This window comes from Chiroxiphia lanceolata, chromosome 13 (genome assembly GCF_009829145.1).
Source record: "Chiroxiphia lanceolata isolate bChiLan1 chromosome 13, bChiLan1.pri, whole genome shotgun sequence".
Taxonomy (NCBI): domain Eukaryota; kingdom Metazoa; phylum Chordata; class Aves; order Passeriformes; family Pipridae; genus Chiroxiphia; species Chiroxiphia lanceolata.
This window is the reverse complement of record NC_045649.1, coordinates 5,201,260-5,220,342: the sequence shown is the minus strand read 5'-3', so window position 1 is coordinate 5,220,342 and position 19,083 is coordinate 5,201,260.

Here is a 19,083-nt window from a genome sequence, read left to right as displayed (position 1 = left end):
ACAGGGACTCGAGTCTCCCTGTCCAGTCCATCCCACCAGGCATGCTCACAGCAAGGAGCAGTGCAAATTCTAGATGGCATCCTGCCTCCTGAGGGACTTCCAAGGGTTTTTGGTCTGTTGCTAAACAAGCTTCAGCCTTAACTCCTGTCAAGGGGGCTCATGTCAGACAGGAGCTGAGAGAAGACTCGGAGCAATTCAACTTTAAATGGTAGTGTTGTTAAAGCAGCTACTCTGTGTATCAACTTGAGCAATGTGCACTTTAAAAAGGCATCAAATAGGTAAGAAATAGACTTCAGTGACTTCATGCTTTTGTTTGAGGAAGGCAAGAGGGAATTAAAAATCGTGAAAAAGCAAAACCAATTCCAGTTTATAAAGACATAAACTGATCAAGAGGGAAAAGGAGCGGAACGGAGACCCTGGAGGGAGACTTTGTTCAAAAGTGTCAGGAATCTGACCAGCAGGAGAGGTCCCCAGGCTGCTACAGAGACAGACATGGGGGTGACCTTGGCCAAGTCTCTTTGCTTTAGATGGGCTTATGTTTTACCTGAACTGTCTTAGGTATTCAGGCTGCAAACTCTTCCCAGCTGGGACTGTCACTGTGGATTCACACAGTGCCAAGCAGGAAAGGTCCTGAGTGATTCTGCATTTCTGGGCACTTGGTAGAAAATAGCTAATAAAGTCTGGGGTTAATGCATGAAGATCAGGCACTACAGTTGATGTGAAAAGAGAATACAGCCTGCACTGAATTTTTCTATCCAGAAGTCCTATTTATTTATTTTTTACATCTGCAAGGAACCCTAACGACAGCTGAAAACCAGTCCCTTCTGTGCAGAAATGAAATAGCTATTTTTACAGCACACAGTTGCTTTGGATGGCATATGAAGAATATTGCATATGATTGAAAGTGTAACAGCAGCAGAGGTGGACAGGATGCAATTACCCAAATTGTGGTTTGGCCAGGACACCGAAAATATCCAGTATGAAATGTCATGAGGCTGTAGATTCCTTTCAGTGTCCAGCACAAGTATCTAACAGCACCTCCAGAGATGGTACCTCCCTTAGCATAGATACTTCTGCATCAAAGGACGAGTATAATCCATTCAATTGCTCAACCCATTTTGTGCAATACTTTCTGTTTTGCTTAACAGTCTCCTTTTCCCAAGGTGTCTAAAACCAAACCTTTTAGCTTGCAAAAACTGCCCAAAACAGTGTGACTGCGGGGAGGGATCTAGGACATCCTTAAATTCTTGTAACACACACGGGGTTAAAATCTACTCTTGTTCCATGGCGTGGAAAAATGTTCCCTGGGTGGATTAGGCAAGGCAGGCGAGTGGTAGTGATGTGAATTAATTAAATTTAAGAAGTACCTCACAGGCAGTGCCCAGGTTTCCCCCTCCCCCCAAGATGTGCTGGGACAGAGGAACTCATTATCTATTTGGGGCTTATTTAGGAGACCTTGCTTTTGTCAAAAAACCAGTCCTGAAGCCATGAACTGTAATCAGAGGAGGAAGAGTGAAGGAAATCACCAAGGTGGAGGAGAGAGAAAAAAAAAAAAAGGAATGTACTGGATTTCAGGTTTTCACAGCCATTGCACAGTCCTTTCATCATACAGAGCCTGCGAGGGTAACCCACGGTAGGTCCAGAGCCCTTCTCATCTCTCCCTGAGTTACAGGGCAGTTGCTCCTTCTTTTCTCCCTCAGAGAATGGAAGGGCTCCTGCAATAAGAAATTATTCCTTGAACTTTGTAGGCTGGTTTTCATACATGAGTCTTTAGACAGCTCGTTCTCACTGATTTCTACTTCTGGCAGTACCGTTCGTGCAACCAGACTCTCTTTAGTAAGGATTTGCAAGAGTAAGCTGACAAACCCTTTGGTGGCAGGGAGGGGGAAAAAAAAAGGGAGAGAGAGCTTTTTTTCCTTTTTTTCCTCACTAGAAGTAATTTGTGGCTCTATATTTGAAAGCTGCCTTTTACTGAATATACAATTACTGTAATCCCAAAATGGTCTCCAAAGTGCCACCAAGTTGTATTTAAAATGTATGTTAATCTTTACATCACATATGGCCTTCTCATTTCCTGCTTTTACCATTGCTTTTGCTTCTAAGAATTGTTTTTATTTACACCTCTGCGAAAACAGAATCAATTCCCCCACTGTTGCATATTCTTTGGAGAGAATATATTGATTGAAAAACCTTCTACCAGTCTTAATAATCTCAAGCAGTATTGACTATGTACAGTTGTACGTATCAGTTGTACATGTGGAAAGCTCACAAAATAACAATATCAATAATGTTCTGCAACAGAAACAATCATTTTATAAATAATGAATGTGCCATATTGAATTCTACAGGTATTTGGGGCACTTTTTTACTTTTACAGGCCCCGTGTCCAGCTTTGTTGACACCAATATAAATAAAAAATAAATCCATTGCATTCAATGCAGTTACATTCGTGCAAGAGCCAATATAAGAGTGTCTTAGAGCAGTCGTTTGTCAAATGAGAAAGTAGGACATGGCATAAGTACCACCTGTGGAGAGTGATTCATAAGACAAGAATGCAGCATAATCAGTTAAATAAATACTACCCTTGTGTTTTCTAGTCTAAATGGACCTTACTCCAGCACAAATCACAGTGCAAAGTCAAAGCAATTGCAGGGACACGTGGAATTTGTTATTCCAATTCCTAGAACTATGAGGAATTAGCTTCACTTTAAACTGGAGAAAAGTCAGAGACCTGCAATTATTCTTTTCCCCGAAGAGCAGGATCCTAATTTCTGCCTGCAGGGACAAGGCACAAGAGGCTGCAGCAGGTCTGAACAAATCAGCCCACCTGAAGACACGAGATCGAGCAAAGCCACCTCCCAACCAGTGCTAATCCACACCTTGGCTCTGCTGGGTCACTGTGGGTCCATGTGAGCACACAGCAGCATGGAGAGGCTGGAAAGGTTGGCTCCCTTTGCTCGACCAGCAGGGCATTTCCCTGGGACATGGGATGAACAGTGGTGATGTATAAAGGTTTCTGTGTAAGAGGAGCTTAAACCCAGCCTAAACTCTCTGGGCATGGGCAGGTTTGTTAGATGAGTGGATTTGCTGGTGCTTTTAGGAAGCTGTAGGAGTGTCTGAGCTCTTGAAGGTAGAGGTGAGGGGCCATCAGGACACCTCTCGGGCTGGTTTCTCACGTGCTGGGGAGGATGTGACCACAGCATGGTCAGTCAAGGACATGAGAGGTGGGCAGATACAAAAGCAGAGCTCAAATGTCGTCTGGCAAATGAAGAGGGGGGACTTGAGGGCAAAAATATTTCACCCACATCCTCCCTTTTTTTCTCTCAGGCTTGGATTTTTCACAAAGCTTGCTTTGTGTGTCCTCTGTTTAGGTGGAGGAGCCTGTGCTTTTCAGAATTTTGACTCCTTCAGAGCCATGATATCCTTCAAAGGTAGAAGAAAAATTGACATAATAAATACTTTAGCAATCAGTAAGACATTTAAAGTTTCTTTAAAAGGTACAAGATTGTTATGTTGAAAGACACCACATATCTTTTATTTTTTTCTTCACTGTACTATTATCGCTCGAATCATCATAGGTCCTAAAGGTCACTTCTACAATTAGTATTCAGTATCACCAAGCTCAAGTGAAACAAAGACCCTTCTCAAAAGGGGTCTGAAATGTTAAGTGATGAGAACAAGAAAAGAATAGAAGGAAAAACACAACACGATTTGTCCCAGGGTTCTGCTACGAGCAGGCAGCAGACCCAGGAACAGACCTGGGGTGCTGTGGCTGAGAGCTGTGATTTTTCTTTCAGATTACGTGACCTCTCAGTTATCTTTGCCTTTCAGATCTGTTTCTTCACCCTGTAGCTATTGTCACACTCACTGTTTTGGACTGCAGTGGACTTGCTCCAGGAGGAAAGTGCCCTTTAGTTATCAAGGATCAGATGGATATCTGAAGACTGGGTGCTTTGGTTTAGTACCCTCAAGCTTTAAATCCTGACTGCAGCAGTGCCTGGGTTTGGGTGTGCCACTTTGGACCAGCTCCCTCATTTTGATGTGGTTAATCACAGCTACAATGACTCAGGCACATACGTGCAAACAAGGCTGGGACCCCAGGACTATGTGTCTCCCTCTGGACTTCTAGAACTTTTTGTTCTGGCTTGTTCCAATAATAAAAAGGGAAAAGCCTTTCTTTGGTGGCATTTTGGCATTTCTGCTGCTGTGACTCATCAGAGGTATGCAACAACGAGAGGAAACTTTTTAAAACTTATTGGCACTGGAAGGAGGCAAATGTTTATTTTAATCCTGCTTGCTTACATTTTCCCTTTTCTTTTACAGTTCCATTTGTAAAAGGGAATGCAAATTACTGACATAATCTTAAACATGCAAAGAAGATGAGCATTTAGAAACTGTAGGGAATGTACAATTTTAAATCTCTATAAAAGTGCAAAACATTAAACTCAACCAAATTCCAGTATTTGGGCACTGGCTGAAGGACAAAGGATACTGAAAACATTGCATATGCACTAGCTTAGTTTTTCAGTTTGTGATGGATTAGCTTTAACATGCATTTTAATTTGTAGTTGGATTTTATCAGCTGTAGACAAAGTTTGATAATCTCTTCTTGTTTAATTAGCACAATCCTCTTAGGAGGGAAGAATTCACAGACAGCGGTAATTTATGTTCTCTGACAATTTCATACTGACATCCTGAAATATCTTGTTTTTAAAACATACCTACACGTGGTTCTTTTAAACATCTTTGTCCTACCTTCTCTTTCTGTAGTGCATACATGTACTTGTACATCTAAGGGGAAAATAAAGACAGGGAGCTTGCACTATAAAATGTTTCCTCTGCGTAAAGAGCCAAGAGAATGTGTAAATAGACTGCATAAATAACAGCTGGCTCCTTAGAAACCAAGAGGTTCACTCATATAGAGGCTCAGCTACATTACACTGCTTGAAATGTGAATCAACTCATGAACATTGCAGCTTTACTCTGGCTTTTTTGGTTTTGCACAGGTGGGGTCTTAACCCAGCCCTTTGTCTCCATGTAGGACAAGCATTTGTTGTTCTTCTGTAGAGCTGAATCCCTTCTCTGGGGTGGTGGGGCTGGTAGTTTCTCCTGGTATAAAGCAAAGAAACTTTCTTGCCTCTGTCAAAATTTCACCCTGTAAATCCATCCTTTGACCTGCTGTTGCACAGGGCCCTTCCCTTTGTCAGGACCTGGGACTAGTAACTTCTACATCTATTTTGGAGTTAAGCCTGTACGACCAGGTTCACGAGGTTAACATGGACTCTAGGAATATGGGCTGTTGTAGGAGAAGGGAATGCACTGAACCACCTCATCCCAAGAGGTGCTGGAGAGATGCTCTGAGCTCCCTTCTCCATGCCGGTGAAGTCTTGCCGAGGCAGAGGGCAATGACCTGGTAGCTGTTCAGCTCCTCTGCCCAGCCAACCCAGCTGTCTCTGCTGACCCCAGTCAGGCCTTGCCCTTCCACTGGGAAGAGCTCTTTGAGTTTCATGGGATGTAAGGCCAGTAGGAGCAAGGTCGAGCTTGCCCTGTATCACATACATGCACACGTACAACCATAGAAACCTGACATAAATTTTTTAGTGTATATTTTACACTGCAAGGGTTTTTAAGGTCAGACTTTAAAAGGACTGAATTCTTTTTTTTTTTTTTTTCCACTCATGCCTTCCTTTGACTCTGTTTTTAAAAATCAAAATGTTCCCCTCTGATTCAAAGGCAAGCCTTAATGGTAGATTAATGCTGTTGTAATAACTTGGGTTGTGCCTTTGGAAGGCATCAGAAAACTCTTTTATTGCAGCCACATCAGAAAAGCTCTATCCAGTTCCCAGCCCTCTGTGAGGCTGATTTCCCATCCTTCCCTGCCAGTTTCCAGGCTGGAATAGATGAGCATTGCTCCATAACCACAGATGGCTGGAGCAGCACTGTCAGAGGTATCATTTTCAGATTTGTGGTTTCAGTGTGCTCTTTCTGACCTTTAGGGGAAGCAACAGTGCCCTGACATTTAGGCTGGTTTATATCCCCTGCAATCCCTTTTCGATTAAACTCATATCTATAGGGCTCCCTCTGAGAACCCCACAAACATTTACGATAAATCCCTGACGAACCAGCGCTGAGTGGACTGGGCTGTGCTTTCACCAGGCTGCTCTGAACACCAGGAATCCTTGATTTGACCCTCTCTGGATGTATTATTTTGATCATGAAAATCCCAGAGCCGCCTTAAAAAGCTGTGGTGTTTGAGATGGAGGCTGTGTGGGAATATTCAAGACTTCAGTGAAGCAAAGCAAGAAGGCTGCTCTCCATGTTGATGAGACCAGCGGTGGTCCCCGTGGGGAGCTTGTCTCTTAATGATGTGTAAGAGTGGCTGCTGGATCAGGGAAAGGCTCAAGAGCAGCCAGCCATGGAGATAACTCCATCCTTGTCTTGCAGCAGCTGCCCTGGTCGTTGTGAGCTGCTATATCAGAAATACTGAGAAAAAAATGCACTTAATGAATTAGCTGTTAAACCCTGGTTCCCCCTGTATTATCTGGTTCACACTGATGCCTTCTCGTTTTACCTTTGAAGTAGATTCTTTGAAAACTCGTATTTTGTGTGTTTAGGCTCAGTGGACTGGGATCACGCTTCTTAAACTCCTCGCCTCTCCTGATTATGCTTTTCAGAATAAATATGTGCAGATACTGTTGCATTTTCTTGCTTAATCTCAGCAGGCAACTTCACTTTAAAGTATCTTCAGGCAATTACTACCCAGCCCTTCCCACAGCAGCTTTTCTGACAGGACACAGCTTCTGAGTGACAATACCCGGATGAAAGAGTGCTCAGGTGTTGTTTTATCTTTTGCACTAACACTGCATTGGGCCAGCACATGAAGGAAGATCTCACTCGTGTTTGGAGACCCCAAAGCAGAGCATAATTCAGCTTTTGAAGCAGTGATTTGTCACTGCCCATGGGTGACTCTATGGCCAAGGGAAGGGTCTCTAAACAGGAATCTCAGCTGAAGGCGCTGAAGCTTAAAAGGGAGGATTGCACATAAATGATAGCAAGTGTTCTCGTTTTTATTTGGGGCAGAATAGAATTGACTTACTTCTTATATATACCAAACAAATCAGTTTGTTGCCTTTTCTGTTTCACCTCTGTTCAGCTGCTCTCCTGGTTAGTGCAGGATGTTTGCAATATTGACTTGTTAAGACTCCCTGGGTTGTTTGTAGGATGTTTTTAGGTTGTTTTTTAAACAGCTGTTGTTGTTGTTTTACCTGTTTTGCTGCTGGCCATAGCCAGCAAAAGGAGTTAAGTGCATTATTCATGGAGTTGGTGTGAACCTCTGTGCAAGCTAGATAGAAAACACAAGATTTCTGCTTACAGTAGATCACATCTTGCCTTTTCCTATCAGTAAATATTATTACTATTATTATTAAAATGTTAATGCTATCAGCAGTGTTTTGCAGTGCAGGCATTAGGAGGCACAGCTGAGCTTGTCTGACCTGATCCAGCTGAAGCAATGCATGCATACTAATGACTTCATTGCCTTATTTTTCTCCTGATATGTTTTAAAAGGTAAATTAATGTTCTTCTACCTAGCCTTTAATGAATATCTTACATCCTGCATTAGGAACTCATTTACTTTCCCAAACTATTGCCAGCACCAGTCACCAGGAACAGTTAGAAATTTGCTGGTGCAGGAAACTGTAGTATTCACAGATGAAGATTACTTTGATAATGGGAATTTTTCCCTTTTCACACCTATACTTGCAGTTAGGATAGTGTTTATATCCAGCTGATGAGCTCTATTTGAAAGATTGCTGGAATAATTAAGATCTCAAACAAAAGCATTTTCACATCCTTTTTTTCTTTGTATCAACACATATATAGGAGGTTGTGTCTTCTACTGCTGTAAATAAAGAGAATGACTGATGCTCCCTTGACATTTAGGGGCTGTCTTTAGTGCAGTGCTATCATTTCCTCAGTATAGCAGATTTTCAGAGAGACTTTTTATTTTACACAACAAAAATGGGTTATTTTGTTCTGCCTTGTGCACCCTGACATCTCCACAGGCACTGTAACCCCCTTCCCTCAGGAATCACAGTCAGCTGCAGCTCTCAGACACTGCTGGGATACAGAGTACTCTGTCTACATAGTTCATAATAAAGACTTCTCTTTCTGTGGATGATAAAATATAAGGAAACACCACGTGGGGAGAGCTTGAGGTTCATCGAATCTGCTCTGACAGTGACCATCACCAGATGAAGCCAAGAGCCCTCCAGACAGGAACTCCTGTAGTGCATCTCCTCCAAGGAGCTGATTATTTTCCTGTCATTCTCAGGGCCTTACCACAGTTATGATCTTGTTGAGCTGGTCCAAACCACTGGGTTTTGCATCATGCTGTGGTTCCGTGTCTTGAGCCACGAGAGCAGAAATGCAGAAGGAAAGGCTGCAAGAAGGGCACCCTCCTCATCAGCTGCTAAAGGCTGGACCACTTCACATGCACTGAGATGCCCCTGGGCTGTCACATCACAGCCATTGCCCAGATAAACATGGGATGCATGTTTTTAGCTGAAAAGTCTTGCCCTGATTGTCTTTGCTTTCACATCCCTGCTCAGAAAATGAAGATAAGGATCCTCAGTTCCCACCGGAGAGAACACTGAAAGGCGTTTGTGTGTGAAACACAGAATTACAAATGTCCATTTTAATGTGGCTCTGGAGGAAGGGAGTGGACTTGAGGGGGTGACAAGAGGGAAGTGTGACTAATGAATGACAAATTCCAGGTCCCTGTCAGGCACTGCTGCTCCACAGCAAGTTTTATGGCTCTTTGAGTTCACGTTCCAGTAACGCGAGCCCCACAAGCACAGAGTAAGAGAAGGCCCATGGCTGAGGGAGATTTCAATTTAGCTGAGCAAGAGGGGAAAAAGCCAAGGAGAAAAAGAAGGCAGAGGCAGGCCCAGGGGGAGAAGGATGCCTGCAGCACAGTGAGAGGAGCCAAGCCCAGATCTCCAGCACTTTTCCCACTGCTCTGTACGTTGGACCAGGTTCTTCCCCAGAAATGTATTGTGTAAATGAAATGATGGCCAGAGACACATGGTATGTGGTGGCCCTTGTCAGCTTTGGTTCAGCTGGACTTTGAATCACCAAAGCTCTTTGGTACCAATAAGAGTTTGCACAAAGATTATAATAAGGCACAATATCCAGCCCTCACTGGATAATTTCTTTGACTAATTTAATCATTTAACATTTTCAAATTAAATATAAATTAAAGGAAAAAAAAGGTGAAGAAGAAGAAAAAATGTGGTTGGTTGCCTACAACCCATTTTAGAGTGTAATATTTCTGACAGTATGTGTAAGTTTCTTCATGGACAAAAGAACTTGTGATTTATTGAACCATTTATTAATTAGAAGATTACAGCACGACTGCTTCCCAGTAGCAAAAAAAAAAAAAAAAGACTTAATTATAAATGCTGTAAAAAGGTATAAGAAGATTCATAATCCAGCTCACCCTTTCTTCCTGCTTCAAATTACCCATGAAAACACTTAAAATATGTTGAAATTTAAACCTGCTAAATCCTCTTCAGCAAAAAGACCTTACATTTAAGTGGATGCTGTTATGCCCATTCTTAGCCAGGTCAGGTCTAAAGGCATAAAATATGACTTCAGCATTAAAATCTGTCAGCATCCTGCTTGCTTTCCCCCTCCTTTACCAGACCTGGGCTGTGCACCTCGTGGAGGCCTCTGTGTTCCAGGGTCTGCAGAAGTTCTGTCCCTTCCCTGTGATGTCTCCTCTGTGGTTTTCCTCTTTGCCCTTTAAGGATCAGCAACCTGTCCTTAAAGCACTGTTAGAAACTGCAGTTCCTGACACCTGTCCCTCCAACATCTTCACTTTTGTGAAACAAGAAAATCTGATTCTTATCTTTTGCTAAGAGTTTTGTTCCTATTTCCCACGGGATTTCTTTTTTTTTGTCAGCTTAATAGCCACGAGCTCTCTCTTTGCACTTGATAATCCCTTTGATCTTCTTCACTCATTGCTCAGCACAGTGCCATAAGGATGTTACTACCTTTAATCTTTTTGCCATTGATCAGTAATATTCCTGTCTGCTGCTTCTCTGTGATTCCTTTGCTGAAATTGCCTCTACATCCCCTCTGTGTTTTCGTGGAGGAAGTGTCATAATATGGGTAGCTTTGCAGGAGAAGATCATAGCTGTTGGAATGAGTAAAGAGTTTGAGGAGAAAGGTTAGGACACTAACAGTAAATTTATTAGGTGTTTTACATATTTGTACTGTAGCATTTCTTTCTAGATAGGGGAAAAATATTACATTTAATCACAATTTCTGGTCTTATGAGCCATCTCTGCTTCCTTTCTCTTCAAGGCATGAAGAAGGAATTCTGCAAGGTCTACGGGCTCCCATTTCTAGTGTCTCTCAATGGTTTGTGAGTGGAATGATATCCTTTTACAAGGCAAAAAGGAGATTTCCAACTCAACTCGAGATCTGAGCACACCTTGCTTTGCTGCTGCATCTTGACATAGTTCATTGTCAAGAGCAGATTAGCTGATGATGTCGCTGGTGATAACAGGGGATGCAAAGTAAAATCTAACCTTCTTTCCACAGTTATGTTGCCTAACAGTAATAGTAGTAATTAAAAAAGAAATGCACTGTGAAGAAAGTGATGCCAGCATGACTCAGAGCCTCACAAAAGGTAGGCACTGGATCAAGAAGGGATCTTTTGCATATGTTCGTTATTCTGGATATAATTACACTTCACTGTAAATGGGCTTCACCTGCCACATTTTGTATATAGATTTTTAATGGTCTGGGTTGTGAGGCGGGGGAGGAAGGAGGCAGATTTGGTTCTGCCCATTATATGTGTGAAGAGTCTTTGCAGAACTGTAATTCAAATATGAGTCAGAATTTTGAGTGCTCCAAGGAGCGAACCACAATTACAGACTTTTATGAAACTAAGATTGCAGTGCATCAGTGGGACAAACACCTTTATGTTAATCTGTTAATCATCTAAAAAGGGCAGAGTTTGGGGTGTTACATTCAGCTCACACATTGTTACAAAGGGGAGCTCTGCTCTGGAGATAGAAAAGGGGGGTCTCCAAGACCCCATGTTTTCTAAGCCCTCCCATATGGAAGGGTGGCTGTGTTGGCTGAGGGAAGATCAGAGTTTATTCTGGTAGTGCCACCTCTGCCTGATACAGCTGAGGTAGTGCCATCTGACCTGCTCGTACCTCTTTTTTTTTCTTAGTTACTTAAATAAAGGAAAAACGCCCTGTTTGTTTGAATTCTAAGCAAGCAAGAGGTATTGCTGCTCTACTTACAGGACTGTCGGTGTTATATTCCCAGAGGGAGTCTCTTCCTCACAGCCCTGCATTCAGATTTGCTTTTTAAGGAGAAGTGCAGACGAATTCCTCCACTAGACCAGAGGCTGCTGGTGCTGAAGTGTTGGGTTTTGTGATGTATAGCAGATCGTCACTTGTATAGAGAGAAATTATCCTCTCCACTCCCTCTGTATTTATACCTTGTATCTGTGAGTTATCACATACTTTCCTGGCCAAGGTCTTGATTGCCCAAGAAAAGAATAATGGACATAAGGGAAAATTCCTGTCTGGCTTCAACCTGGAGTCTGGAAGGTGGTTATTTCAAAACAGCCACCCAGGCTGTGCATGAGAGAACTGCACATAGGGCTTTGTTGTTACATAAATTCACCTCTTATTCCCACGTGGTGCAATTCTGCAAAGCCATGGAGGCACCTTAGTCTTTCTACATGTTCCTCAGTTTGGGCAAAATTGTGCATTTTAAGGGAGTTGGGGAGTCCCTCTGGGACCCAAGGACTACAATCACAAAATTAGGGGCTAAAGCCAGGCTGTCAGAGGCACTGACTGTCCATCTGCAGCTCCTTTGATCGCTGGCAGTCCTGTGGGGACCCACTGTGTTCTCCAGCCCCCTTGCCCACCCTGGTAGGCATCCCCTCTGTCAGCTGCTTGCAAAGCTGGAGGGTTCACTTTCAGCATCACTTGCTGTTTCTTGAATTATTTATTGCAATTATGCTGGTGATCCACAGAAGCATTGCTGCTCTGCATCATATCCAGATGTCTGCAAACACACTCCCAGGGCCAGATCCTAATTTTAGCTGCCTCTGCAAAATATTCTCCTCTGGACTGAGGCCCTGTTTCTGCTCCTGTTGAATTCTGCAGCTAAACAGGCTGCTGGCTTAGGGAGCTAAATACTGTTCCTCTGAAAGACAGGGATCATGAAGGGCACAGACTTTACCTGTGCAAGATGATAAGTCAGGCTTCTTCTGTGTCCTATAAAAGTACAGCTGGAAGCATCGAGACCTCTTGCATGGGCAAGGAGCAGAGAGCTGGAGCCAGGGCGTGCTGAGGGTGAAGATCATGTGCTCTGGAGACATCGCAGCTGAGCAGCACAACCCCATCCTTCCCCCTGATGGCAAAGCCCAGAGACTGCAAATCCTGATTGAGCTTTGGTGTCAAATGGGAGCTGGAGCTTTGGTGAAGTCAGAGCAGTGATATTCATAAAACCAACCTCCTGTCATCAGGAGATACTGTAATCCAACCTGCTGTTCCTCACCTAAATGAATTACAAAGCATACTTAATAAGATGCATCTATTTAGCAACAAATATAAGTCGTTTGTCAGGAACTTGGTGTCAGGGTGAGTTTTGCTTTGTTCAGTGACATGTGGGGCCAGCCTGGGAGTTGGAGCTGTGCCCCATTACCCAAAAACCACTCCCCAGGAAAGATGACAGCACAACACATGCCAGAGTTGGGGGGTTATTTCTTTGGGCAGTTCTGGGTTGCTCACATACTGGTTTGTTAAGGTTTTTAGGCTGTAGTTCATTTCCCTGTTCTCCTGATCAATTGGCTCATAGGTCAGTTTGAACAGTGGGTAGGAAAGGAGTAAACACAAGAAAATCCACAAACATATGAGATGTGGAACCAGTCCTGTTGCTTCTCACAGTCCTCTTTGCTTACCAAATTAAGCAGCTGATGTGTTATGAAGCTGAGTGTGTAGGAGCACACCAGGTTGCCCCAGCATGAGGGAGTTTTTGCACTGGACTCACATCTCTATTTATTGCTGCTATTATTATTGACACTGATGGTAATTTTGTGTGTACAACACCTCCAGGCTGAGCATTTGGGGCACGGCACAACGTGTTTGCAGAGTGATGAAGGAGGCTCAGCAACACGAGATTCAAATTCATGCTGCTTGTAAAAGGCATAATTATTGTATGGCGTGTTATAATTATTGTATGGTGTGTTTATTAATAATAAAAGTCACAGTGGGTGGCTTTCTGGCTGAAGTGCTGTGAGAAAAGGGATGCTTTCACCATCTCTCAGTGGGCTTCCCCATCCCAGACAGCAATACTCTTAACTTTTGGCAAGTGGTCCATTGAATTAGCAAAATGGAGTGATCCAGAGATGCCTACAGATCTGTCAGCTGCTACCTGAAAAATTACTCTGTTCCCCACAAAGGAAAGGGAGGGGGAAAACCCCTTTGCTAATGATCAGTTTTCTAAATGTGCTGTGTCCTGGGACAACAGATGCCCAAACTGAAGGGACACTTGGGGGAATGGAGCAAAACCCAAAACTGTCAGGATTCATAAATTAAAGAACCAAAGGGGAGGAAAAAAACAGGAAAATCTCCCCCACATTTCATGGCTCGGTAAGGAACATTTCTCCTAGGATGGAAAATAATGACAAACTACTGAGACTGAAATATTTAGTGTCCATTTAAGGAAGAGTTAAAAATCAGCAGCCCAGCTTTCCCAGAGTCAGCATACATGTGTAAAATCAAAAACCTAAGTCATAAATTCCCATCTCCCTCATCTTTCCTCTCTCCCCAATTCATGGATTTTAATACCAGGAGAGACTGTCATGATGGTTTTTTTCCCTAACTTTTGAAGGGCCTTATTTCCATACGAGGGTCCTGCTGAGCCTTTCCCATCCCCATAGTTCTCTCCCCACCCTGGAACTGCACATTTCCCTGGGGTCTCTCAGCCCACCGCGCGCTCCGGCAGCACCGCTGCGCTCCCGTTGCCATCTCTGCACACACAAAATTGCCAGATTGGCACCTTTGATTGCAAGCTTGTCGAGACAGGAGGCATGTCTTCTGTTCCATGAACTGCCTGGCACATTTTTAGCACGGTAATGATAATAGTCACACTCCTGAAATATGTTCTCTGGGCATAAAATGACTTTGGTGCCTAGAGCAGGTCTTAACTGCTTCGGTCAACGCTTTAGGTCTTGAAGGCCCTACAAGGCGCAGGGGTGCAGTAGTTTTTACCCTGGAAATACAAAATGCTTATCCAACACCAAAGCCACACCTGAGGCAAGAAACTGAGACTCATTTACCCAGTAAACGTCCTCAGAGCCTTCCCTTTTGGACCCAAACACCCCAGCAGCTGTTAATCCTTTCTTTCACTGCATTTATTCCTGCTTTTCTCTAATGCAGCACCTCCCCTGTATGAAAGAGGTAAGATTTTTTTGCTGCCTCTGTCCAAACCCCTAATCTCCTATTTTCCAGGGAAGAGTGAGGTCGTTGTCAACCCTGTTTCCATGCGATGGAAGTTTTCTGCATCACTGCACACAAATACAGTTTTGGTATTGGTAGTCTTCCAGCTGTTTATACATGCATGTGTATGTGTTTATCTCTCTTTTAAAAAAAAAAATCAACATTTCATTGTATTTGTGTGTCTGTGGAATAGGAAATGTAGATTCATTTCAACCTCAATCTTGTTATTAGTTTCACAAAACACACCCTTAATAACATACGTAAAACTGCTTAATTTTATGGTGCTGAATTGTTTTGACTTCATTTTGAGCATGAATCTGGACTACAATGGGAAGTTCATGAGATCATAAAATCTGACTTCTAAAACCATGCCAGACACTGAAACTATCAACTACTCCTTTCACACACATGAGTATTATAATTATGGGATTTGTAAGGTAAATTTGAACACAAATGCTTGCTTACATTTTAAGTATAAAGGCATGGAAATGTTAATTACATGGTCTTTAAAAATAAGCAATTAATTTCTTAAGGGATAGGTTTGGAAAGTCCCCCTTCAGAGGCTGCCTAACAATTTGAGCTACTGTTGACACATGTGTTTTTTGCTGCATATTGTATTTTCTGGTGATAACATAATAGGCATAAATTTGATCCACTGTAAATGTAAGACTGAAGATAGAATTTGAAATTGTTGGCTGTTCAGCAGTCTGCATACGATATTTTATTGTTGGACAGTATTTCATGCAAAGCTTAGAACAAGTCTTTTTGACTGTAGATGCCTTTTTGCTTAATTTAGCTCTTTGAATACTATTTTAAGAATTATTGTCAACTCTTCAGCTACATTGCCTTGTGGAATCATGATATTAATTTATACAAACTGTAAACCTGTGTCATTTCCAAATTTGCAATTCACCATTCCTCTCTGCTTGAGTAAATCAAGCAGCTTTTAAATGTAAAAAATGTAAAAGTGCTCTTCGCTGCAGCTTTTTCCTTAACCCGGTTATTTCTCAGGGTGAATTTTTGCTCCTGATATAACTATTTCTAATTGAACGTGATTAGCTGCCCCTCTGTTATGCACAGGAGCAGCTCAGATGTGGGATGGTGACTGTCCCTGTGCTCACCTTGCTCAAGCACATCCCGTGATCTTCCCCACTGCTGGGCTCAGATCCATGACCTGGGAAAGCTCTTGCCTTTGGAAGTTGAGAGTTCCTTGTTCTTCTCTGTGTACATCTCATGTGTTTGTGGGGGTGGGAAAGAATTTATTGCTGCAAGCTGATGATTTCCTGGTTTTGAAAACCTTTTTTTCAGATGACCTCAAAGCAGTTCAGGTGCCCTCAGTTATGCAGGACTTAGCACATGGAAAAATGGGGCTTTCCATCCCTGCACAGGCACTGCCAGCGAGCTACTCAAGCTGCTGAAGTGCCACCTCCGAGTTCAGACAAATCACACTCATCTGATGCCACAAGCACGAGCCTGAGAGAAGGAACAAAAGCTCTGAAGGTGCTTTTTCAGACCCAGCTTCCTTCCCACGGACGGACGGGAATGCAGCAGCTCATGCAGATAAGCTGCTGCTCTGCTCTGCTGGGTGTTGGCTGTTATATCCCAGCAAGACACCGGGAAAGGCAGAGGAAAACCAAGCACTAATTCTGCAATATTAAAGCAGGCTGCTGTATTTTCTATTCCCACTGCATAGGTGGAATTCTTCACGGGGAGAAGGCTTAGTGTTTCCAGCAAGGTTTTCAGAGGTGAGCCATGGATTACTGCGTCTCTTGGGATGTGACCTCTGCCAGCCTGGCTGGAGAGTCACAGACCTCCAAGCTCCCCTCCAGCCCTGCAGCATTGCTGGAGAAGGAGGGTTTGTTCCTCTCAACTTCCAAAATGCTTTCATCTTTTGCTCAGTGGGATGTTCACCTGCTAATATTTTGTGAAGCTGGTGCATTATCCCTGTGCTGCCAGCAGCCTCTGTGCCTGCTGTATGGAAATTCATCTTCTCCAGAACTGTTTCTGCATGAAGTTGTGGGTCAGGCCTATTATCATTATTTAAAGTCACTTTTGCAGCAGCTTTTTTCAAAATATATTATCATTCTGAACTTTGTTGTTAGCCAGAGAAGGCAGAAATAACAGTGTGCTGGGTTCAGCCATCAGTATAGAGTGAGTATCATCAGTTAAATGCCTAAAGCTTTTAAGCTGTCTTGTTTTAAATTAAGGTTTACAATGCATTACAATGGGATATTTAAAACTGTTTACACGTTTTATCAGGTCCTCGTGACTCTGTAAATGCTCTCTGATTAGTAGGTCTAAACACAGCAGACTTGATTCAAAGCTGAATTTTACAATTAAATCCATTTATTTTGCAGGATGTTACCTGTATTGCATAGGGGGATTTAGAGCTCTGTTTTCATTTCTCATCAAAGGCAAAATCAAATTGGAACCAACTTTGACATTCATCAAAATCTAACAAGATTTGGTAAAACTATTGAATCAAAAGTTTGCTATTACGTGAAGACTTTGGGCATTGTGGTAGTGAAGGAGAAATACGTAAAAAGGGGCAATATTTATAAATCTAGTACATATGCCATCCTTTAAAATAGTGCTTACATGTCTCAAACAGGGTCATGGCTGCACAGACTGAAGTGCCCTTTGGGCACACCAGGATGACATTCCTGTGCTGTAAAGATCCCACATTTATTTAGGCAACACAGAAAGGATGGAAAGGGAAACAGATGCAAAACGACTTGTCTGCAGTCAGGCAGCCATTCAGCAGGAGAACTGTGATTACAACCAAGGCTCCTCATTTACAGTCTGGTGCTCTGAATTGTACCAGCTGAAATCCCAGTTCTTTTCCTGATCATAACGGCACATCCTGGCTGGCAGGATGTGTAAGAGAAGCCCTGCTTAATTCCTAAGAGTAGATGCATCATCTGCAGTGGGAGAAGGTCTCACCTAAACCTTCTCCCACACTGCTAAGTGTGTTCTCTGGTGCTTAACGTGGGATGGGATAGGTCTGATATGTAAGGATAGTTTGGTTTCCAGACCAAGGCTTCTCCAGTGAACCTGACAAAGTGGCAGTCCACCTGAAAAATTTGGTGAGCCACACGAAGACAAAGAATGGAACTGGAATACAGAGGCTGTGGGTGAAAATACAGGTGGTATGAAAATTTAGTTTGGTGCTGGAAAATAGTTTCCTTCTACCCTTTTCCGTTTAGAAATTTGACGCCCCACTGGCAAGCATCTTTGGGACTGAGCAGAAGGTCTGCAGACAAACAGGAGGGGAGGAGTAAAGAAGAATGCACAGAGAGATGACGATGGAAGAAGGTCTCAATGTGGAAAAGTAGAATGTACTTGGACCAGGGAGGTGAGCAAAGTCCTGATGGGAGTGGTGGGGATTGGCAGTTTCAGGTCGAATCATACTTTTATTTCCAGGTGTGACTTCTCTCTGAAATCTTGGTTGGCACTGTTAGTCTAAAAAGAATAAGCTTCCAAATTTCAAATTCAACCCACATTATATTAATGGGTATTTGAGTCATGTCTATGACTGGCGCAAAGGCAGGAGAAATCAGAGACACAGATCAAAAGCTCAGATCAAACCTAAAAATTCTCTTCACAGGCTTATTAAAGGTTGTGGTCAAGGCAGGAGTTGGCATTTAACTGTGACTGTACAAGACTGACAACTAAATGAACGGGAAATCAAAAGCCAGTTTAATTGTTGCCTGTTGTTATTGTCAAAATGACCAGCTAATTAAATATTTATTGTTTACTGGTTTCAAGCATATATTTGGCATGTTGGGATGCTGTGTAATCAGTAGATCATACATTTCCCCCAGAACAAAATAGTAGCCTCACAGAAGCCTGTTGTGAGGATTAGCTGGCTAATGGGCTTGACTCACCCCCCTGAGCACCGAGGGTGCAATTTGCAATTGAGGTTTTGAGCTCCCAGCTGGAAGTGCTTCGTGCTCCCATTCCATCTCCCAGCGGGGGAATGCAGCTCTTTTGCCTCCAGCCTGGGCTCTATCAGAGCCCTGCCAGCAAAAGTTGCCCACCAGAAGCAGTGATTAACACAGCTGGCTCTGTCCTCAGCTCCCTGCCCTGCCCTCACCTCCTGTCTGGCCACGTCCAGCTCCTGTGCTTGGTGGCTCATCAACTTCCCTGGGGAATGAGGCTGTGTTCCACTCTCCTTCCTAAAGGAAAGCTTCCCAGCAAGTGGGGATGTCTGAGGCTCCAGAAACCAGGGCGCTTTCTGCTTGAGTTACAAACTCAATGTCTGTTTCCATCAGCAGGAAGAGAGATCCTACAGGATCTCACACTCCTGCTAAGTCTTAGGTGAATGGTGATCTCTTGAGGCATAGCAGTGACATGTAAGAAATGAGGATAATGCAAAAATCTCTGAAGATGTACAAAGTCTTCAGATGGGCAGAGAAGGGCAAAAAAGGCAGCAAAGCCGCAGAAGAATCTGGAGCACAAGTCCTGTGAGGAGCAGCTGAGGTAGTTGGGATGTTTAGCCTGGAGAAAGGGAGGCTCAGGGAAGACCTTATTGCTCTCTACAACTCCA